This window comes from Saimiri boliviensis, chromosome 3 (genome assembly GCF_048565385.1).
Source record: "Saimiri boliviensis isolate mSaiBol1 chromosome 3, mSaiBol1.pri, whole genome shotgun sequence".
In the NCBI taxonomy this organism is placed as follows: domain Eukaryota; kingdom Metazoa; phylum Chordata; class Mammalia; order Primates; family Cebidae; genus Saimiri; species Saimiri boliviensis.
Genome location: NC_133451.1, coordinates 89,783,396 through 89,808,310, shown reverse-complemented (window position 1 = coordinate 89,808,310; position 24,915 = coordinate 89,783,396).

The following is a 24,915-nucleotide window of genomic DNA, read 5'->3' as shown; positions in this document are numbered from 1 at the left end:
TGATAATTTAATTATGATGTATCTTGGTGAATTCTTTTATGGGCTGAATTTGACTGGTTACCTCTAAGCTTCCTGTATCTGAATGCTGCCGTCTTTCTCTATATTTGGGAAATTTTCAGCCTTTATTGTCTTAATTATGTATTCCAGTCGTTTCTCTCTCTTGTGTTCTTTGAGAACTTCTATTATGTGAAGGTTAGTTTGCTTGATGGTATCAGGTTTCTTTTCTGTTTTTTTGTTCTTTTCCTTTTTACTATTCTGATTGGGTGATTGGGTAATTTCATATAGTTCATCTTTGAGCTTTCTGTTTCTTTGCTCTGTTTGATTATGCTTTGAAGTTTTCCAACAATTTTTTTCGTCCAGTTATTGTATTCTTTATTGCTAGATTTTCTATTTTTTGTTTCTATTTCTTTGCCCATTTTTAAATTTTGTTGCTAGATTATATTCCAAATGTTATTTATTTCTACCTGTATTTTCTTTTGATTACTTATACTTCTTTTGGAGAATTATTATGAATTATTTTTCAAGCTTTTATGGATCTTTAGTTATTCTGGATTCATTACTAAAGCTTTGCTTATTTCTTTTGGTGATGTCATATTTCTCTAAGTTTTTACAAATCTTGCATTTTTTATACTGATGCCTGAACATGTAAGGAGAAGGCCACCTCTTCCAGATATTGTATGTGTTGCTATTTGGTGATGTTAGACCTTTACTATTTAATATTGAAACTTAATTATTGACTTGCTATTGCTTTTCATTCTGAGGAGGACTTATTGTGAACACCAGAACTAAAAACATTTCACCAAAACTAAATTACTGCGCTGCCATTGTTTTTCAGTCTGAGAAAGACTTATAGTGAGCATAGGAATTCAAATGCTGCACTGGAGCTAGTCTGCTCTTGTTTTTCAGTCTGGCAAAGACTTAACCTAGTACTGAAACCGAGTAGCGGCTGCCTTTTAGTTGTTTCTGAGTCAGAAAAGGGCTCTATGAGAGCATCAGAGCTTTGTTGGCACTATAGCCAGGGGTTCAGGCCTTTCTGCAGATCCTGTCACCCTGCATTGCTACATCACCAGGCTGTCTCCTTAGCCTGGTATCCCCACTGATTGGGACATAAAGTTAGCAGCCATCCAGAACTGTGTCCCAGTCACTGTAATTAGGGTTCCTGATTCACCCCAGGTGGTCAGTCTCCTTGGCATTCCCAATAATTGCTATGAAATGGTACAGCAGTTGACTTGCAATGAAGATTCTCAGACTAATGGGTAGGCGAAACATCTGCATATAATTCCCTCCTCCCACTTTGGAAACCTTAGATCTATGAAATTCTCTGTGTGTACCTTTCTGCTGACTAGGGGAGAGGGTGATGCAGTCTAAACCATTTCCTGTTGCATCTTCTCTTGATTCTGTGGGTTCATGGAATTTATATACTTCTTCCCCAAGTTTTGGTGATTTCAGGGAGATATTCTTGACTTTGAATAGTTTCTAGTTGCACTTTTGTTGTGGAAATGTTGCTGGGGTGTCTTGCATTTCACCATCTTATTAACAGAACTTCAGGGAAGAGGATTTTTGAATACAGCCTAAAGGGGACTCTATCCCTGTAGAGTTTTTTTAAAAGGTTACTAGCAAGCAAAAATATGTAAACTTTAGGCCTTCATAAATAATTTGCACTCAAAATAAATATGCAGATATTCAGCAGAAACAAATAAGTGACCCAACAAAAACACTTGTGACTTAAATGTCAGGCACACAGAAAAATCTGGAGAACTAATATTGTCATGACTTACTCATGTGATCGCTCATTGATCTCACTGATGTACAATTTCACTGTTCAGCCCAAACAACAAATTTGCTCTGTAAGGAGCCCAAAAAGTACCTTAGTGGCTCAGCACAACTTTATGCTAACAATTAGAAACAATGCATATATACAGTTTTATGCCTCATCTTAATCCTCAGTGTATCTGGAATTGTTTTACTTATTACCAGTCATTTCTACTTCATATCCCCTGATAGATTTTTTAAATGACTTTTCTCCCACCAAAACTCTTGGCTCTTGACAACAAGAGGCATGAGTACTTACTATTGTGCCCTCTATATCTAATGCTTAAATGTATAGTCAATAAATGATAAATAATAAATAATGATTTGAACTAATTTTTTTTATTCTTTGTGATCAAAGGTCTTTCTTGTCAATTGAATGAACAATTGAATCCCTGTGAGTCCGTTGCTAGGGTCCTGTAAAATATCCCAGTTCCTTGGATCTCAGATTTCTATCTCGCTCTCCTTTAGCTTCTGAGAAATTAGAATAGAAATTTGCAATTCTAGCTCTCAAAACTGCTATGAAACTTTGACTAAAGCACTTAATATGCTACTGCATCCCTTTTATGGATATGAATGTGTTCACACGAGAATGCCACTCACCCACTAGCCTAGCTGAATTCCCATGGTGTGCCATCACTCTTAGGTACTGTATTAGTGTTTTTAGGTTGCCATAACAAAGTGCCAGAAACTAGGTGGCTTAAATCACAGAAATGTCTTGTCCCACAGTTCTGAAGATTAGAAGTCCAAAATCAAGATGTTGTAGCATTGGTTCCTTTTTAGTGCTGTGAGAAAGGATTTAGTCCATGTTTGTCACTTAGACTTTGATAGTTTCCTGGCAATCATTTGTGTTCCTTGGCTGCTAGAAGATGAAGCCACTCTCTGCTTTCATCTGCCTTTTTGCGAGGACCCCAGCCACACTGGATTAAGAGCTCAACTTACTCCAGTACAACCTTATCTTAACTAATTACATCTGCAAAATATCTCCAAGTAGGATCTCATTTTGAGGTACTGGGGGTTAGTTAGACCATCAAAATATGAATTTTTAAAGGAACAAAATTTAACCCATAACAGATATTGTATATATTTTATTTTATATTAATTCTCACAGCAACTCAACGAGGTAAGATTATTTATCTCTATTAAATAAAACTGTCTCTTGGTTCCAGCTAGACAGAATTTTCAGGCAGCTCTGCCATATCTGTATTTGGAAAATGTATGTTTCCTTACTCACAGAGCATCATAAAATCAGCTTTTCAATAGAACTTCTCTTCAACTGGGAACTCTAGCTATGAACTCTTGTGGTTGTATTTTATGTGTTATTGGTTTTCTGGGCCATGCAATTGCTTTGTGGGCAACAGTGTGGGCAATTGGGTGAAAAGGTAACAGAGATATAATAATTCTTTCCTGGAAATCAAGCTAACTGACCTTAACCTTTATGTCTGAAGATACTTCCTCTTGTTTGAAGAACTATTTTAGTTTTTATAAAGTCAGCTTCAAATGGTTCAAGTGTTTTACAAGTACAATAATTGCACATTTTACATTTGAATAAGAATCTCACCAATCAGTTTATGTGTTAATGCACATGTATTATTGATTTTGAATATACTTTTTCATAAAGTCAGATTTAATGATAAATTTGCTCAACCAGCATTTTTTGAGAACATTAAAAAACACTATTTTGTACCTAAGTTGCTATTTTTTATGACTTAACTCTATAATCTTTTATAAACAAGTGATGTTTATAGAAAATTCTACTTCAGTTTTACTTCATTTCATTTAATGTTGAGATTATATTGAATCAATAACTAGTAGGCAAAGATGTAGTGAGGCAGTGTTTTATTACAGAGTAAGAGATTTCATCTCTAGCTGCTCAGGTTAATAACTGTAATATAGAGACAAGAAACACCCATCAGGAAAGTGCATTGTAGGTCAAGAAATTCTCCATGGACTACTCTAGAAGATGGTGTGCTCATAGATAGGAGTAATTGAAATCCCCTCCAACACAGAAGCAAAGATTACTAGCATAGCCCATTCACATATGAAGTTAATCATGCTAGAAATCCTAAAATATTTCACCTTCAATCTTTGTATTAGAAATTAGGAATACAAATATCACAGGCAAGAACAAATGCACGTTAATAAGAAATAATGTACCTATTAACTAAAATAGAAATAAAATTCAAAAGATGGGTTATCATCATGAAGAAAGATCATTACAACATAGAGTCAAATAACAACATTCATAGGAGAGTTGTTTCAGCTTCCGGTACCAAAAATACTATGTGAAAATAAGAGGAGAAGGATAAGGACAGAGACACCAGTTGACTTACTCATGACTGAGGGTTGACATAAAGCTAAGGAAATAATAATTAAAAGCAAACCATAGTGAATCTTATTTGTAATTTGATAAAAATATATGAGCAAATTCTGTGTTATTTAGTCCGTAGTTTGGTTTTAGCATTTTCTTCTGCCAAATTTTTTCTTGTTTTCTCAAAAGTTCAAATGAGACGTTATTGTTTGCATTGTATTGTCTTTATTGTTAAAGAAGAGGTATCCAATCCTGATTGTAATAAATTCTGCTAATAATTTCCTAGATAACCATAGCCTTTTTTGAGTAGTTGTTTTTTACAGAATTATACTTAAATTAAACTATTTTCAGGTTTTAATTATATTCCCATGATTTCTCTTTTCTCATATTTAATTTACTTCTCCTATTACCTCTACTTAGACTGATATAATAGCCATTTTGCCAGGCTCCTGGTTTCTGTATTTTTATTATCCTTCACCTATTTCATATAGTATGATGTGTGCTGACTAAGTGAAGGAGCCAGGAAACTCTTGTAAAAGTAGAGGTAAAATAAGTTAGCATTAAAACCAAAGTAGCAATCACACATTGGGATATCATGGAACATTTGAACAATATCTTTTGTCTTTCAGAATCTAAGAACAATGAAGTCCTAACAGTAATTCATGGAATCACCCTTGAGCAGAGACCTGCACTGCTCCTCTTTGACTACTGCCATTCCCTGACTCATATGCCTTCATTATTGATCCACACTAATCAGTTAATTGATACTTGGCGAACACCTCCTATTGCTAGAGACTGGGCATATGATGGTGACTAGTAAGCATGGAGCTCTTTCCTTGATCTCACGGAATTTATGACACTTAAATAGGAAACTATAACCAAGTTTTATATCATTCTTTGAGTTGTTAAAATAAAGTTGTGATGGGAATTTAAAAATTACTAAGAGACATGTCCTGGGTACCTAATCCACATACAGGGACCAAAATTGAATTTCCAGAAGAGTGGTATCCAAGCTGAGACCCAAAGCATAGTTAGGAGATACTCAGACAAGTGAGAAAAGATAAAGGGTGACTTCTGTAAGTCACTAATTAGGGGTTACAGGATGCACAAGCACAGAGAAACCAGAGAGAGTGCACTAAGGAACTGAAATGAGGGCTGTTCAGTGAGGTCCAGAGCATGCAAGAGAAGGAACAGCATCAAGGGATGAGGCTACAAAGTGAAGCAGAGGGAAGAATATGAAGCTTTATGTACATTCATTTCCCAAACTTCTTGCGTTCTGCAACATACATCCCTCAGGCTTCCCTGCCAGCTGGCTTGCAGTTATGTTCAGAGATGAAGGTGCTCTCACCTAAGACTACAAGACAGGAGAGGAGAAGCCAAGGTGCTTTGCTTCCCTTTCTCAGCAGAGGCTGCATCTACTCCATGATTTCAGCTCCCACCAGACTCTCCTCATCCCTGATCCATGCTCTTAACAGGCAAGTTCCCACAGTAATCTCCACTGATGCCAGTAGTCTTTGACTCTGGGTTCTGGTAACGTTACTAATGCTCTTTTCTCACACCAGCCTGGAGGAGTAGTGGCTTCTTCCGCTTGTGTACTTCTGATTGGCTGAGCATTCCTTGTTTTTCTCTTCATTTCTTCCAGCCTCTTTATTATTGTTTGCTGTTTTCTTCTAGCTTCCTTGTAACTGTTTACTCCTTTAAGTTACTTTATGTGGAATCTGTTTGCCTGAATTGAAGCTGACTGAGAAGGGTTTCACAGGCTATATTACAGAGAATAGGTCTTTTTCTGGAAGTAATAATGAAAAACATTAAATATTTTAAACTGAGTATGTGCTTTAGTTATGTATTTACTTCACAGTGATCACATTGTCTAAAGTGTGAGGAATAAACAGCAGCAGGAGTAGTTAGGAGGCTCCACTGAAAACCTAGCTGAGAAAGGCTGGGCTATGATACCTGCAGAGACTGTGGGCTGGAGACACATGGGTAGATTCCAGTCATAGAACTTCTGCTATAGTCGTAATCAATTATTGGGGGGGGGTGGGGAGTATGAAAGGGGATGCAGGAGCTATTCCCAAGCTTCCCATTTGAGCATCTGGCTGAATAGCAGTGCTGTTCACTGTTATGGGAAATACAAGAGGAGCAGGCAGAATGAGAGAGATTGATGAATTCAGCATGGGGATACTGAGTTGTTTGTGTTTATAACATAGCAGAGTGGTACTATTCAATGGTACTATGTGTGCCAGGCTGGAGCTCAAGAGAGAATCTGGACTGGAGAAACAGGTGCTGGAATCATCACTGAAAAGTGTAATCAAAGCCATAAAAGTGGACAGTGTTGCTTGGAAACTTTGAAGTAGTAGTTCTTAAGCTTGGTCAAGTCACAGAATTCTTTGATAATTTCCCCAGATTAATGCATATAAGCATGTAAGCATGTAGTAAATCTTCTAAGCAGAGAGCAAGCAAGCAACCAATATTTAAAGGCTAGGCTGAGAAGGCTGACTTAGTGTTTCTCTGTCTGCTTGTTAAGTGAATGTCAATTTCTAACTCACTTACCACTGTTCATCTCACTACCTCTTGGGTTTTCTTTGCTGACAGCTCTTATTATGGCCTAGAACACAGATGACTAGTTGGATTCTAATAGTCCCTTTGTGTATTTGTGTCCCTGCCATACTACCTTTCCCAGGACCCCAATTCCACCCCCAAATTTACTTTGCATCTAGGTATCTCATTTGACCAGTTCTTACTAATCAAAAGTGTGTGGAAATGATGTGAATCACTAACTCCTGGCCAAAACTCTTAAAAAACACTATGGTTCTTCCATTCTCTTCTCTGTCTTGCTGGCTGTTACTGATGATAATGAGAATTTTGGGAAAAGCAGAGAAAGTGGGAGAGTCCTGCTCCCAGAATAACTGTGTGCTTAGAGCTTCCCACTGACCAGGAATACCCGCTTTTTACTGTCGCAGGAATGAGATAAAAACTTCTATCATTTGAGATGTATGAGTTTGTTCTATCTTTTACAGAGCTTAGCCTATACCAATGAATACACTGCATTACCTGTGAGTTTCTTTTAAATTCTGCTTTATTCTGACTACTTTTGCTCTGTGTATATTGTATTAACTCTTCTCAAGGGATCCAACTGGCTTTGCAAATTGCCATCTGATAAAACATTCAACTTTGGGAAAGATTTTTCTGCCAATCACCTGGTCCCTCTTATGTTCAGTGATGAGTGACTGCCTTAAGGATAGTCACAGATTCTTGGAACTGATTCTGGCTATGTTAACAAGGTCAAATGGTAGTACACATAAAATGTGTATGTAAGCTACTCTTTCTGACCACGTTGCTCAGAAGAAAGTTAACATTCTGCCCCAGTTTTCTGGAGGAAAGTCCTAATTTATGTTCATTCTTTTAGACTAGTCACTAACATTGTTTCCCTTTACTTTCAAAAGTAACCGAGCTCAGAATAAAAGTTACATAATCACCCTGTTCAAGAGAAGCTTACAGATATTTATCTAATGCTAATCAGATATGTAAACTCCATTTGTAGGTGCGATATTGGTGTTCAAATACCTCACAATTAAACTACTCAACTATTTCCTGGACTTGGTCCCTTCATTTAACTAACCTCTTTTTTCATGCTGTCTAATACACTCCCTCCTTGCCATCTAGCCAGCCATTACTCTCTGATATGGACATCGGATGTTTACCTACCCTGTTACCTGTCTTTCTTGCCTAGTAATGGCTAACCCCTTGATTTGGGTAACCGCTTATCAGTGTGTTAGGTCAGATGGTGTTGCCTCCATCCTCCACTCCAGCATTGCACTTGTGGTCAGGGCAATGCTGGTCTGAGCCTCATATTTCCCTGGCCAATCAGATCATCTAGTGAGGATTAGACCCAAGATCTACAATGTAAGAACATCAATCATAACATAACCTTAAGATTTTGTTAGAATAACAAAGAGGAGGCTGTTCCCTATACTATACACACACACACAGACACAGTGAGGGGTGGCGGAGAGAGATTTCTGACAATCATGTCTAAATACAAGTACTGATTCCAGACTACCCATAGAGATATTCAATATTGAGCTAATAAATTCATTCACTTGCAACTGAAAGGAGGCATAATATAGGTTTCTAAATTGTTCCTTTGTGCCTTTATTCATGTTATCTCCTCAAACTGAAATATCTCATTTCACTTTTAACTCAATCCTGCTTCATTACCTTGGGATTAGGCAAAGGCACTCATTTATCTTCGGAGATCCTTTCCTGACTAACCTCAGCCTACTATAATTAGTCATTTGCTCTGAAAACATTAGCCTTTACATACAGGTTCAAACTGCAAAGCAACAGATGCCTGTTGTTTCACAGTACCCAGTAGCACTGCTATTAAGGGAGGAATTGCAGTATTCCATTATGCACAGTGGCCCTTCCAGTAAATTTTAACAACTGAACTAATACCACTAGTGTGCATCAGAACTCTCTCAGTTGAACACAAAGAAACTCAACATGTACCAAGCTAATTAAAGAACCCATTGGCTTGTGTAACTGAGTAATGCGGGTTGAGATTTCAGTGAGGGCTGAACTCGGGCTCAAACCAGGCTTGTTCTCTCTTGTTCCACCTCTCAGCTCTCCTTTCCTTTGTGCATTTACTTAACGCTCCCCCACAAAGTGAGGGCTTCTGCTTAGTAGCCCTCAACATTAAATGCAGCATTTCTAGCTAACTGTCATATGAAAGTCCAGGAGAGGACTCTGACCAGCTTTGAGCTTGAGTTCATCTATGAATAGTCACTGAGGTGAGGGGTAGGGAGTTATCTCATTGGCAAGGCCTTTGTTAGTCCATATGGCTCCAGAGCTTTTGTACAAATGAGCAAATGGTTTCCCCACTAGGTAGATACAGCCCTGCAGGTGAACAGCTTGGCAAACAGATGGAGCCTTTATGAGAATTGAAAAAGGTGACCTTTCTTCGGGCATATACACCCCATGCCAAGGTACACAGCTTGAGGAGAGAAGTATGGTTAGATTTCAGGCCCCACTCATTTCCTTGGCCAGAGACCCTTGAACACAACAAACTGTGTAAGGCAGCCCATTCCTTGGCCATTATGAATCACATGATCACCTTCTGTTGGAGCTTGGTAGAATGCAGGGAGATACAGGCAGGGAAAGTCACCGTGATTGCAGGCCCCACATCCAGACATAGAGACGGGGTAGCTCCTGACAAAAAACAAACAAACAAACAAAAAACTAGGAAGATAATCAACATAAGCTCCCTTTGCCATACAGCTAAGACATACTTTTCCCAATTATATAACAAATTTTTAAACCCACAGTAGTAATTTGAATATTGATATTACCTTTGCTAAATAAACAGGAGAAATTTCACTGGGAACAACAGAATATGTAGGTAGGTAACTTTTTTCTAATATACATGTAACTAAAATTAACTAGTATTATTTACAAATACAATACTTCTGAATTTTTTTTTTTTAGTTACATTGTGAGTAAATAAATGTAGTATGCCTTAACAGCCCAGTCCTGCTACTTGCTTTTATTGTTTGCTTTGAAATAGTTTCAATATAAAACCAGTCAGCTGGTTAATTACTTAACCGAAGGATAACTTCCTAATACTCTCTCAAGAAAAACTCAGCCTCTCAACTTAGCTGATCTCTGTTGAATTCTGGCCCCTTCCAAAAAAAGGTTATGGTAGTGATTACTTTTTATATTCAAATTTCAATAATAATAATATTTAATTAACTATAATATCTTCTATCTCTAATTATATGAGTTCTCATGGCAAGCAAAACATGTTAACTAACAGTCAAGTGACATAAACTTGGCTGTTAGTTAACATGTTTTGCTTGACATGGAAATCTAATTCTCTCTCTGTGTCTGACTACCACTTTTGTTTAATTTCCCTTCTTTTCTGTTGAATGTGACATTATCCATCACCTCTTCCCACCACTGTTCTTTCAGAGGCAAAGTTCTTAGAGGGTTTTATTTTTTTTGTATTATGGTTTATATATAGTTTTTATTCTTAAAGTGAGTATGAACACACAGAAAAATATTTTACAAAATAGCTGCAAATTAGTATTCTCAGAGAACTGTTTTACATTTTTTTCCCAATTGGAATATGTGCTATTATTATACTTTGGTTTTTGTACAACATGGATTTTTTGCTACTATCTTCAGACCATGTCTTCTGTTTGTTTTGTGATTACATAAGCTCTAGAATGAAGGTGGATTCATAATACAAGCTCAGTTAATATTAAATAAATTATATATTAATTCCATAAAGTCATCTCAAAGATTCATTGTGTGGTCATCGAAATTATGTGATCTTTTTCTATTGGAAAATAACAAAACAAAAACAGGAACATTGAACAATACTATTGCTCAATATTCATATATGCACAGTTATTCATTCTAACTTCAATTCCATAGGTAAAATAAACTTTTTAAAATGTTTTATTAAAAATATGTGAAGATCTGCTTAAGAACACTTAGACACCATACTTCCAGTTCTCCTGTTCCTATCTTAGTTAAATATAATTCCACTCAGACACAACTTCCCATTTGGAGTATGGCATTAACAAGTGGGTAACATACCTGTGTGTGTTGTGTTCAAAGTATTGATCATGTCTACTGTGACATTCTTCATTTATTTCTCTTCTAATTGTATTTTCAAAATATAACTAATCTATTTCAGTTGGTAAGTTTTAAACTATGATCTTTCCTAAACCATGGCATTTTGTAAAATCCTCTGATAGTACTATGTTGGACACAATATTAAAATAATAAACTGAGTTTCAAAATGTAAACAACTTACTGGCTAAAAGGTAAAGTACAATGCTAACTCCAAGTATACTACAAAAAAACAAACAAACAAACAGAATTTATCAGTTTAATAAAACAAGGAATAGTTGAATAAGCCCTATGTGAGAAGGTCAGGAGTGGCAGTGGACCACATAAATAATTAGAGCAGAGCCTCAGTTGTCTCTGTACCTGTTACCTCAATTGTTTTTTCTACAAAGTAAGAAATAGGATAGATTGTATCTTCTGAATTTTATATGGTGAAGGTTTAGTTCAACTGATTTTTTCCCTAGATTTGTTATAAATTATCAGTGGACAGTTCTGGTTGTCCTGATTTGGGTCAGAGGCCCACCCTTAGCTTAAGAGAATAAAGAATAAAATAATAGAAGATCATGGTTGAGACTAGAAAAGGTGCAATTCCAGGAATATTGGGACTGCTGCTCCTGGAAGAACTAAGGCACCAGAATAAAAATTGCAATAATAAGAAATGACCAAACACTGTGATTTCAAAATTTTGAAGGTGAATCTACAGGGCATTGAAGAACCTTTTTTTCCTAAATATTTTACAGAGATACGTTGTATCTACATGTATCTACAGGGCACTGAAGGGTCTTTTCTTTTCCTAAATATTTTATAGAGATATGTCGTATCACATATATTAAGCAAGAAGTTAAAAGTTTAAATTGAGTCTCTGAGATAACATGGATTTTCCATACTAAATGACTTGTAGAGACAGTGACTTTTGAGGCACAGCAACTGCATTAGTCAAAGAAAATATCCAAGAACTAAATTCTCTACTTTCACATATTAGAATTATAGCCAAGAATCAATGAAGAGTGGAGAAGGAGAATTTGAGAAGAGATATTACTGGAGAAAGAGCCTGTCCTGTCCCACTTGAAGACAAGGGTAAGGTAGACAGAGTGACCAAATAAAATAGAAGACCTCCACTACATTTGAAAATTTAGATAATACATAATATTTCTATAAATTTGTCCTAAAAACTGTACTACTTATTTCCTATTTGAAACAAACATTTGAGTAGGTGAGTTTATTTGATAATTCTGGCTAGCCTAAGTGTGGAGGGAGTCTACCTCCCAATCCCCTGTGAGACTGGCCCCAAAGGGACCATGCAGAGAGTATGATCCGCAATGGGAGCTTGGTAAGTATGCTGACAGAGACTGAGAAAGTCAGAGCTTTGCAGCAGAGCAGTGGTCTGTTTCTTTTCAGAAGAAGAAAAAACCATGACAAAACCCTGGGCCACAGAAAAGTAATGGCCAGAAGAAGCCTTCTTGATTCTTGCCAAGAGGGCAACTATGTAATGGGCTGTGTGGAAATGGACCACTGGGAAGCCAGGGGCTGCACAGTACAGATTGTGTGGTACACAGTCTGTCAGAGGGTTCCACAAAAGCAACTAGGAGACCAAGACTTGAATTTAAATCTATGCCAATCAAAGAACGTAAAGATATGTTACCACCATGCCAATTAACAGAAATTTTCTGTATCCCATTTTATCCAAAATACAATCCCAGAAAGACTAGGAGTCTGGGGTGGCATTCTCAGTAAAAAAAGAGAAAGAGTTAATCATAGTTAATCATATGTTTTCACAGAAAAGATGCATCCTACTTGATACTCAGTAATACTAGTGGGCAAGGAATGGAGATTATTGAACATTGCTAGAAGTGGCAATGAATTTTATTTTTCAATGAATCATGAAGATTTAAGCTATTGTACTGAATAATCCTAACTGAAATTCAGAGAGCTTTTTGAAACAAAGTCATCACATAACTTTTTTAATGAAAACAAGAAAAAGTAACTATGAATAAATTTCAAAACGACCATGAGAATAATAAAGTTGTGTTGATCATAGTTCTTTGGTTATGTTTGTTCAACCCACCAGTTATGTGCAGCCATGTGTGTCTTTATCTTTTTTATAGTATTCAGTTGTAAAAGCCCATTAAAGATTCAGACATTAAAATGACATGAGGATTTGATTATTGGTGATAAATTATATCAAAGTAGCTATTTTATATAAGAAAATGATCTTTTTTTACTTTTATATTACAAATTTAGTCTGTGCCATTTTTATCTTAGGTGAATTTTAATAAAGAATGATAACAGGCCGGGCGCGATGGCTCAAGCCTGTAATCCCAGCACTTTGGGAGGCTGAGGCGGGTGGATTACGAGGTCAAGAGATCGAGACCATCCTGGTCAACATGGTGAAACTCCGTCTCTACTAAAAATACAAAAAATTAGCTGGACATGGTGGTGTGCGCCTGTAATCCCAGCTACTCTGGAGGCTGAGGCAGAAGAATTGCCTGAACCCAGGAGGCAGCGAAGGTTGTGGTGAGCCAAGATCACGCCATTGCACTCCAGCCTGGGTAACAAGAGCCAAACTCCGTCTCAAAAAAAAAAAAAAAAAATGGTAACAAAGACTGTTCTGTTGGGAAAGTGTGTCTATAGAATATTCTTTCTAGAAGCAGTCTAGAAAATATATTTAAGGTAGACTAGAAACTCATTACACTGTAATAAAAAGAACACTATGTATTAAATAAAGTGTGCACTGTTCCAAACAACAGTTCTGCCTCTATGTTTTAAGAAATAAGGTTTCCAATGGCAGATTCTTGGGAAGACACGTTTGGTGAACTATTGACATATGTGTATCTCTCTTCCCCATCTCTTCCCTCTGGTTCTCTGTGCCATGATTCAGTCAGGTTAAATAAAGTCAGCTGATCTTAGACTGGATTTGCAGTTCAAAATAAGCTAAGAAAATGGGTTGTTTTAGTGCTGTAGCTGGAGGCATCTTTATGCAGAACTCTTTCAGTCATTCAATAGAAAATGTAGAATCAGATAGCACCAAGCGCCAATTCAACAACTTACTTTATTTATTTATTTTTGGAGAAGCAGTCTCACAGTGTTGCACAGACTGGCCTCAAACTCCTGGGTTCAAGTGATCCTCCTGCCTCAGCTTCTCAACTGGGGTTACAAGTGCAGGTCAGGGTGCCCATCTACAGTGAGATTTTAATACAGCCTAAGGGTTTATATTGTTTTACTTTGTTTGATAAATCAGTGGAATTTTGTGGTCTTAGAGCTAAATGAGAAAACATTTGTTAAGCAAACATGAAAGGAAATGTAAAAGCAGTAACCCTAGAGTTATATATATTATATACTGAAAACATATGAGTATTATTTCATTGTGTTATTGAGGTAGGTTTACTGAAATTATTATATTCAGGACTTAAAAATACATATATTTGTGCTTAATTTCAACCCATTAATACTGGTTAGAAAAAATAATGTTTTAAGATGGTACAGTTCTCTGAAATCTCCTTGTAAATATACTACAATTATACATTCAGAAATGCACATTAATCCTCTTTAAAATGTGCATAAAAATATGAATCTTTGGATACTCAATAACTCTTTCAATCCTCTGTTCTCATTCCTTAACGAGAATGGAGTGTAGCCACCATTAATCACATATGAAACAGGGAACATTCAGATTTGATTTTTAGTGGGAGAAAACTGTTTTTAGCTGTACGTGGCAGAACTAACTGCTCCTATATTTGGTGTACTGCCCAACCATGGTGGCACTGAAATTATGTCAAACATCTGATGTAGCATTTACCAGTCATAAGCAATTCCCTCTACCTTTTTTAAATGGGGCACTATAAGTTCTTATATTTCCCTTGGCATAATGTCAAGTCCAACCTTCCTACACAATAGTTTTCATACTGAGGCTGCTTCAGTATCAAGACTAAGAATGGCAGAATTGTGATTAGGCAGATATCTTGTGCTGGTTAAGGGGCCTCTGCAATATGTTCTAAGCCTCTATTAGGGTTCTCTAGAGGGACAGAACTAATGGAATATATATATACATAAAGGGGAGTTTACTGAGTATTAATTCACAAGATCACAGGGTCCCACAATCAGCCATCTCAGGCTGAGGAGTAAGGAGATCCAATCCAAGTCCCCAAACTGAAGAACTTGGAATCCGGTGTTCTAGGGCAGGAAGCATCCAGCATGGGAGAAAGATGTAGGCTGGGAGGCTAGGCCAGTCTCTCTATTCACAATTTTCTGCCTGCTTATGTTCTAGCCATATTGTAAGCTGATTAGATTGTGTCCACTCAGATTGAGGGTGGGTCTGCCTTTCCCAGCCCACTGACTCAAATGTTAATCTCCTTTGGCAACACCCTCACAGACACACCCAGGATCAATACTTTGTATCCTTCAATCCAATCAAGTTGCCACTCAGTATTAACCATCATAAGTCCACCCCTTGTTAACTTGAACCCATACACATCACCTGAGACAATACATAATCTTCAAATAAAGACAATAATGAGGTCATAATTACGCTTAACTAATACGACTATTCTATATACAACTGGATATGCACAAATCCCCAACTCAAATACTATTACATAAAGTTAACAATACTTAAATGCTGATGTGAAGTCAATAAATCATATTTCCCATGATAAAGCAGAAAGGAAATAAATAAAGATATTTTCTTCGTACAAGTGTATACAGGCACAAACATGCTTTTAACAAAAGAAGGAAGAAATACGCATGACAATTACAGTCCTCATTTCTGCAGCTGGTCAGGTGGTCATAGCTGGTATTGATGACTACCTTCTTCTACTGTCCATTCTGTATTTCCTTTGCTTTCAGTAAGCACCTCAGCAGGTCACGGTTTTTTTCCTGGTGGAGTGACTCCAAACTGGCAGCCTTTCTGGTCACTCAATAAATGGGCCAGAGTAACATACCCAAATGAGGAATGTGTTTCCTCCAAAATCCAAATAGGCCAACTAGGCATTGTGCCTCTTTCTTGGTGGTAAGAGAGGCCAAATGCAGCAACTTATTCTTCACCTTAGAAGGAATATCTCAACAGGTCCCATACTAATGGGTCCCTAGAAATTTTATTGAGGTAGAGGGTTCCTGAAGTTTAGTCAGGTTTGTTTTCCATCCTCTGGCATGCAAATGTTTCACCAATAAGTCCAGTGTGTTTGCTACTTCTTGCTCACTGGGTCCAATCAGCGTAATGCCATCAATGTAATGGACCAGTGTGATACCTTGCAGAAGCAAAAAGTGATCAAGTTCTCTCTGAATAAGATTATGACACAAAACCCGAGAGTCGATATACCCCTGAGATAGGACAGTAAAGGTATATTTCTGGTCATTCAAGCTGAAGGAAAATTGCTTCTGCGGGGCTTTATGAAGAGGAATGGAGAAAAACGCATTTGTGAGGCTGCATACTAGGTACCAGGAGATGTGTTAATTTGCTCAAGCAATGAAACCACATCTGGTATGGCAGCTGCAATTGGAGTCACCACTTGGTTAAGCTTACAATAATCCACTGTCATTTTCCAAGATCCATCTGTCTTCTGCACAGGCCAAATGGAAGAGTTGAATGGGGATGTGATGGGAATCACAACCCCAGAGTCTTTCAAGTCCTTGATGGTGGCAATAATCTCCACAATCCCTCCAGGGATGAGATTTTTTTTCTATGTAGAGGCAGCTATAATGGCTTCAATTTGGCCTTTCCCACCATAATAGCCCTCACCATACCAGCCAGGGAGCCAATGTGGGGGTTCTGCCGGTTACTAAGTATGTCTGTGCCAATGATGCGAATCTGGCACTGAGAAAATGACCACAGGATGAGCCTGGGGACCCACTGGACCCATTGGAAGTCAGATCTGGGCTAAAAAATCGTGAATTAGCTGAATTCCATAAGCTTCTACTTTAACTGAAGGATCACAATGACATTTTGGGTCCCCTAGAATCAATGTCAGCTCAGAGCCCATGTCCAGTAGTCCCCAAAATGTGGGATTATTTCCTTTTCCCCAATGTACAATTACTCTGGTAAAAGGCTGAAGATCTCCTTTGGGAAGGATAGGAGAAAGAGTCACTCCGTAAATTGTTAGTAATGTAGTGGGGTCCTTCCTCAAGGTGACAGGTCCTTCCTCAAGGTGACAGCCTCCCCTTAATTCAAGGGGTTCCGGATCTGTAAACTGACGCAAGTATGAAAACTGATGGAGGGACCACGGTTCTCTGTTTTCATAATTCAAATTAGGCTTTTGTTAATTTAATCTAGAATTTTTCTGCTTGTGTAAATTAAGTAGTAATACAGTAGCTTCCTACCAGTTTCACTTCTAGGAAACCATGATTAATTAGCCAATGCCTGACAATAGGAAACAGACTATTCTGATTGCTGCTTTGCCTCTGCTGTCCATTACGGCAGCTATGCCCACCTTGCCTTTGACAGTTTACTGCTGCCACTTGATCCCTGCCACCTCAAGATCCAATATTCCCATTGTATTTAAATTTTATGTTGAGTGACTGCGGGCCCCACTGTTAAATCTGACATACAGAGAACAGCAATTACAGGACCCCTTGAAGATGCAGGTGCTGCCCTCACAAATCTATTTTGCAAGGCATTCATCAAGAGTGTATCTTCTAAACTCTCTCAGCTAAGATAAGTAAGTCTAAAGTGACTAATCCACTTCACCATCCCAATCTCCGTGTCTTTGGATCCCTTCCTCTATATTAAACCAAGGGCGATCAGGCATTTCCAGCTCGCTCACTGTGGGCCATCTTTAATTCACATTTCAACTGACCAAGCAAATAAATCATTAGAACCTTTTTTTTTTTAACTCCCGGAGCTGCAACACTAAATGCAAAGTCCCTGCTTAGTGAACTCAAATTAATAAATTCAGCCTGATTCAACTGTATATTCCTTCCATCATTATCCCACACCCTTAAAATCCATTGTCATGCCTATCCTCCAGATTTCTGTTTATATAAATTAGGAAACTCAAGCAGACTTTTAGTGTAGTGCACCTCCTCAGGGGTCACACTCTCAACCTCACCTCTAGGGGCCCACTGGGACTTTAGTCTAATTATAAGTCTAGAAGCAAACAGGCGTGTTAGGGGTGGCTTTTGAGGAGAATCATCATTATCTTGCCTAGCAACTGCCACAAGAGAGGTCATCACTGATGCCTGAGGCAGTGCAGGGTTTATCTCCTCAAAGGTGGAAAGGCAGATGACAGCATGGGTTGGGGGAGGGGGGATGTTGCCACTACTGGGGATCAGAAAGCTGCTCCTTCTAGCAAAAAGGTTGATCAGAGTTTACAAACTCAGCATTCTCAACTTCACCAGGGTTCTCCCACACAGCTCCATTCCAAGTTGCAGGGTTCCATTATTTTCCAATCAGTGCCCTCACTTTAACAGTGGACACCTGGTGAGGCTTTGCATGCACCTTTCATTGCAGGTCAGCCACTCACATGATAAGAGCTTTTGTCTGTTTTTCCACAGTTTCAGCTCTTTTATTACAGTAGATAAGACTCATATCCTGGGCAATCTTAGCAGATGTGAGGCTCAGTAACTGCTTCTGAAGCCAAGAGACAGAATCCCCAAGTTCATCATTTCTTGCATCACTTTGTCTACTGAACTTAGGAGAAACCAACCACTTCATTATGCTCATTGGTTCTCCATATAGTCAAAGGTATTATGTATAGAGTCACTAAATTCCTTGCCTCTCACGAGTGGTAAATCAGGAGTGTCAAATCCATTTATTCTGCATAGCTCTAAACAGTTCATGCCAAGGACTATCAGTGTTTTTTTCCATAACTGAAAATACTTGATTGCTTATCTTATTTGAGGTGAGTAAACAACCATGTGATGACTCATGGATTATTTTTCAAACTCTAACAGTGTATTATTTTCTGATTTTGAAAATGTCCTCTGGTTTCTCTATACTTCACGTTTTCTAAGCCATATAATCAATTTTTCTAATGTTTAGTATTTATTGAGTATTGAATGTATGCCATTCACTCTTTTACATATTCTAGTATACTCAAAACAATCTTGTAAATTAGAATTCAATACCCATTTTACATAGGAAGAAACCAAAGGTCAGACTGTGTCAATGGCTTGCCAATGTCAAACCACTATTAATAATAAGAGGCAGAGTTGACCTGAACCCATGCCTCCCTGTCCTGATGCCTATGTTTTCTCATTGTATTACACTGCTCTCAAAGTACACCAGGTGTCGTGACCATGAGTAAACCTTTTTAGAGACTTAATATTCTACTTTGTACTTTATTTCCATTAATTGCTATGTAGGAATAATGACAGTAAATATTATTTACTTACTATGTAGCCAAATATAGAACTTATGTTAACAACAGAAATGAATATATATATATATATATATATATATATATATATATATATATTCATCTTGGTTTTTCCCAGTCACAACAGAGTCATCCAGGGGATTCCTCAAGTCTTGGTGTTTTCCGATGGAGCTGTTTGCCCCCAATACAGAGTATCTTGAGGATCATGCATGTATAATATATGTGAAAGTATAACCTAAACAAACAAGTAAAAGTGGGTAAGAAAACAACAATTTAATGTCTCAGCTAGTAATGACTTTAGGAAAAATACTAGTGCATGTTAGTGCTGCACTGTAAGCATTAAGTAAACTGAAAATTTCTTTACATCTGATGAGTAAGGATGATTTTCTTTCCAGGTAGCATATTAACTACCTAGAGGTTATTTTCAGGTTATAACCTGAAAATAGCTTTGCTCTTGCTGAAATGAAGCTGATAATAAAAATCACTCCCATTATCTTGATGATTCAGAGACCAGATTACAAAATCATGAATTCTGATTCAAGAGATATTGCACAGAACCACAGCACCTTGCAAATGAAGGAACTAGTCACTTCCTGTATTGTATCCTTTGTACAAAGGGATAAGCATCTACAGCCAGCATTTTACAGAAGAGGTGCTAAACAAGAGAATAATCTTAAATTTCAGCACTCTACATAATAGTTATTGAAGAAGGAGGGAATAAAGAATCTCTCTCAGAAATTGGCATTAAAAGATTTAATGTTGCATTGATTACACAGGATAATTATTCTGGTCAACAGATGATTCAGCAATGAAAGTGATTTGAAATTATATGGTGATATAATTGTAATCAGAAGAAAGATACACTTCAGAGATTCCTGGCTAAAATGTCCCACTAAATCCAGAAAGGGGAAACAGTAAATCAATATAAGTGCCAAATTAAATACTATTTGTAGCTTGTTGAATATATATTTATGTTTGAGATAATAATTGTCTAGTAAAGACTGTGTAGTTTATTCTACAATGTGGTTGAATTATTACTATTTATGAGGTCTTTGATTTAAAGAAAATCAAACAAAGTACCACTCAAATAGTCATATATATGGGTATATCCCAATAGATAATTTCAGTCAAGTATTTGGTACCCAGATCAATAAACAGTAATTCTCACATTACAGAATGATAATTCAATTACTTATTCTATATTTCATATTAAGAAAGTACTTGGAAAATTGTTCTTATTGATCACATACCATTAAGAAGCATTCAAGTTATCCTCGTTTAATCTTACAACATCTTTTATTGGGGGAAGGATACAGTTAGCCTAAGCATTTACTGATGAGGAAGTTGAGGATTTATGTGATTCTATTACTTGCCCAAGATCATCTGACTAGCGAGAAATACACAGAGGTTTGAACCAGGCATTCTGACTCCAGAATGTGGACTATTGATTCTACATAGTTGAATTTCTTACTATTCTTACCCTGTACATGGAAAAGAATAAGTACCTTTTTTTTTTAGATGAACATAGAGTTCCGGGCAGACTGCCAGGGCTTTAGTTCACAGCAATGCCTCCATTCACGTTATCCAGACAGTTATTTCTACAGAGCTATTGATGAGAGAGAACACTGTCTTTGGTTTTATAGCTGGTGAACACTGGATAAGATATTCTCGGATATAGACTTGCACTTTATCACTGAATGAAAATAACTAAAGCCACAGCAGTCAAATACATGAACACTTTCAGAGTTCTGTCATCTATCAAGTCAAATAGTGATTTTTCAGTTTTCATAGGTTTTCCGTAAGACTAGACCAGGAAATGCACAGTTTTACTAATATCAGTCAATAAAAGACTGCTAGACAGATGTATCCTGAATGTGTTGACCACACTTTTCATTGTTAACGTTGCCTCTTTCTAAAGCTGTATACTTTCAAAGGTAAAGCAAACCAAAAGAGAAAATTAAAGTGATGTTATTTAGATATTCTAATTAATTTCCTCAGAAGTGTATTGATTTGCCCAGTGAATATAAAGGCCTTGATGGTTAGCTTTGAAAACATTGATACTCTGTTATGTTGAAAGTGAATTCCTTCATGAATTGCCATTCATTCATTTATTCATTCATTCAAGAATTATTGTTGAAAATTGATAAGTGGGACCTAATCAAATTAAAGAACATCTGAACAGCAAATGAAACTATACACAGCATAAACAGACAATCCACAGAATGGGAGAAGAGTCATGAAGTATGAATCAGACAAACATCTAATATTCAGAGGCTATGAGAAACTTAAATCAACAAGCAAAAGACAAACAACCTCATTAAAATGGACAAAGGACATCAACAAGCACTTCTCAAAAGGAGACATACACATGGACAACCAGCATATCGAAAAATGCTCAACATCACCAATCATTAGAGAAATGCAGATCAAACCCAGAATGAGATACCATCTCAGACAAGCAATAATGATGATTATTAAAAAGTAAAAAAAATAATAGATGTTGGAGAGGTTGCAGAGAAAAAGAAATCCTTATATCCTGCTGGTGGAAATGCAAATTAGTTCAGCCACTGTGAAAAGCAGTTTGGAAAGTTCTCAATGAACTTAAAATAGAACTACCATTTGACTCAACAATCCCATTAATGGGTATATACCCAAAGGAATATAAATAATTCTACCATAAAGACACATGCGTGTGCATGTTCCTTGGCACTATTCACAATAGCAAAGACATGGAATCAATATAGATGCCCATGAGCAATGGAGTGGGTTAAAGAAAATGTGATACATATACACACCATGGAATACTGAGCAGCCATAAGAAGGAATGAAATTATGTCCTTTGCAACAGTGTGGGTGCAGTTGGAGGCTATTATCCTATTTGATCTAATGTAAGAATAGAAAACCAAATGCCACTTGTTCTAACTTATAAGTGGGAACTAAATATTCAGCATACATGGACACAAAGAGGGGACCAATAGACACTGGAGCCTACTCTAGGGTAGAGGGTGGGAGGAGTGTAAAAATATAAAAAAAAATACCTACTGCAGCCAGGAGTGGTCACTCATGCCTATAATCCCAGCACTTTGGGAGGCTGAGGTGGGTGGATTACTTGAGGTCAGGAGTTTGAGACTAGCCTGGCCAACATGATGAAACCTCATCTCTATTGAAAATACAAAAAATAACACTCAGGAGTGGTGACTTGTGCCTGTAGTTCCAGCTGCTTGGAAGGCCGAGGCAGAAGAACTGCTTGAACCCAAGAGGCAGAGGTTGCATTGAGCCAAGATCACTCCATTGCACTCCAGACTGGGCAACAGGGTAGGACTCTGTCTCAAAAAGCAAAACAAAACAAACCGAATCTTTTGGGTGCTATACTCACTAACTGTGGGATAAAAACATTTCTACAATGAACTCTAGCAGCATGCAATTTACCAACATAAGAAACCTGCACGGGTATCTCTGAACCTAAAAGTTGGAAGAAAAAAATTAAATCATTTAAACTTCAAAAAATGTGTTGTTTGAAACCAATGCCCCATTCTCAGATCTTGACTGCTTCCCCTTGCTCTCCTTCCTTAAAGCAGGCACCTGTCATTTAGTGTCAGTAGCTTTCTAGTGTTAAGTCTTCAAGAATTCTCCACAAAGCCTGGGTATGGCTTAGGATCTTGTCTCCTTATCAATCACATTATTCCCCACAGAATAGGGCAAAAAAAAAAAAAAAACCCGTATGCTATTCTCAAAACCAAGTTGAGAAGCCCTTTCTTTGAGATAAGAGACATTAATATTTCAAGAGGCAATGAAGTAGAGATTTTGAATTGGAGGAACAGCAAAGGGTTGAGCAAGATATAAAAATAAATTCACATTTACACATATTTCAGTGAAGTTAAAGAACCCAAAGACAAAAATAAATCTCAAAATTACCAGAGAGAATAAATTACCTTCAAAACCAACAATGAGATAGAAAGCAGATAGATCATTGCCAGAAGAAAATGCCAGAAGATAATGGAAGAGATCATGTATTCAAAGATTATTAGAAAAACATTAATCATTCATGAAAGAGGGCAGAGTAAAAATCTTTTGATACATACATAGGTTTTTATTGAAAGATATAGTAAAGGGTTTATTTCAGAAAAGAAAAAGAAACACCAAGGGAAGTAGTAGATTTCCCAGATTAACTGGTGATAAAATAATTGATTTAAAAACTACGTTAGTAATTATCAATGACTACAGACTTTGAAAACAAATAAAAGACTTAAGGTAGTTGAAAACAAAGAATAAACAGAAAGATACAAATTAAAACTACAGTGACATCACATTTTCATATGTCAGATAAGCAATGATTAAAGATTTTGATAATGTAGTGACTTGTCCAGCATATACAGAAATTTTCATTCTGATGTAGTGCTGGTGGGGTATAGGACTCTTTCTGCAGATTATGGATTATATGATTTGACTGTGTTCCTACCCAAAATCTCATCTTAAATTGTAGTCTCCATAATCCCCATGTGTAATGGGAGGGACCCAGAGGGAGGTACTTGAATCATGGGGACAGTTTCCCCATGCTGTTCTCCTGATATTTATTAAGTTTCTACGAGATCTGATGGTTTTGTAAGCATCTGGTATTTCCCCTGCTGACACTCATTCTCTCTCCTGCTGTCCTGTAAAGAGGTGCCTTAAGTCATGATTGTAAGTTTCCTGAAGCCTCCCCAGCCACGCAGAACTGTGAGTCAATTAAACCTCTTTCCTTCATAAATTACCCAGTCTCAGGGTGTTCTTTATAGCAGTGTAAGAATGCATTAATACAACAGATTATTGTTCAAAATTTAAAATGTACATGCTCTCACTCTAGATCTCCCTATACTGTCTTATTTTTTTCAAATAGCATTGATCACAATACGAAATTATGCTATTAATCTATTTGCTTATTTATACATTTTCTGTTTCTTCCTCCACCCCACTAAATTGTAACCTCCATGACTGTAGAAATTTGATTTCTTAGAGCAGTATCCATGATGTAATATTATTCAATCAATGGTCGTGTAATAAATTGTGTAATTTAGTTCTCAACTTAAATGTCATCTCAGAGTTTTGTGGTCTACTCTTTCTTCAGCCACACCCTGCCTTTGGTGATACTACTACATTACCTTGTTTAATTTTATTTACAACATTTCCACTAATCCAAAGCCTCATAACCTATATTTGTTTACATGTCTATTTTCTGCCTTTTCCTGTAAGTACAGGTTCTGGGTGAGAGCAAGGATCTAGTCCACTTTGATCACTGCTCTATGGCCAGTATCTAGAATAGATGGTAGGAACTCCAATGCTATTTACTCAGTGTGTGAATACATGGACAAATGAATGAAATAGTTCAACAATTTTTATTTTTAGAAAGAATATTAATGGGAAAGAGGGAGTCAAAAGATTTACAACAGTCTCACCACACTGGCTCATTTCCCTTTTGAGGTGGTGAATATCATGTGTTGCTTTGCAGTTAATTCTGAGAGTAGCTCACAAAACTCTTTTTTCCTTCTCTCTAGTCTGAGTGAAGAACAAAGAGACTCCTTCCCAGTGTGAGGATGCAGCAAGGAGAGAATATATAGCATCGCCACTCTCTCTAGAGACAACACTGGAATTTCTGAAAACCTTTCACTGAACACACTACAGTTCAGTTCATCACACACAGTGAAGATTCATTTTTCTCTTAAGAATCTAAATATTATATTTTCTAACAATTCTACTTCTATATTTCTCTTAGGGGTTAAAAATAATACATTTTTATGGCATATAGTAGGTCTGGTATATAAATATATTTATTATCAAATACATCATTCATAGAATTATAGTTGTGTTTATTTCTTC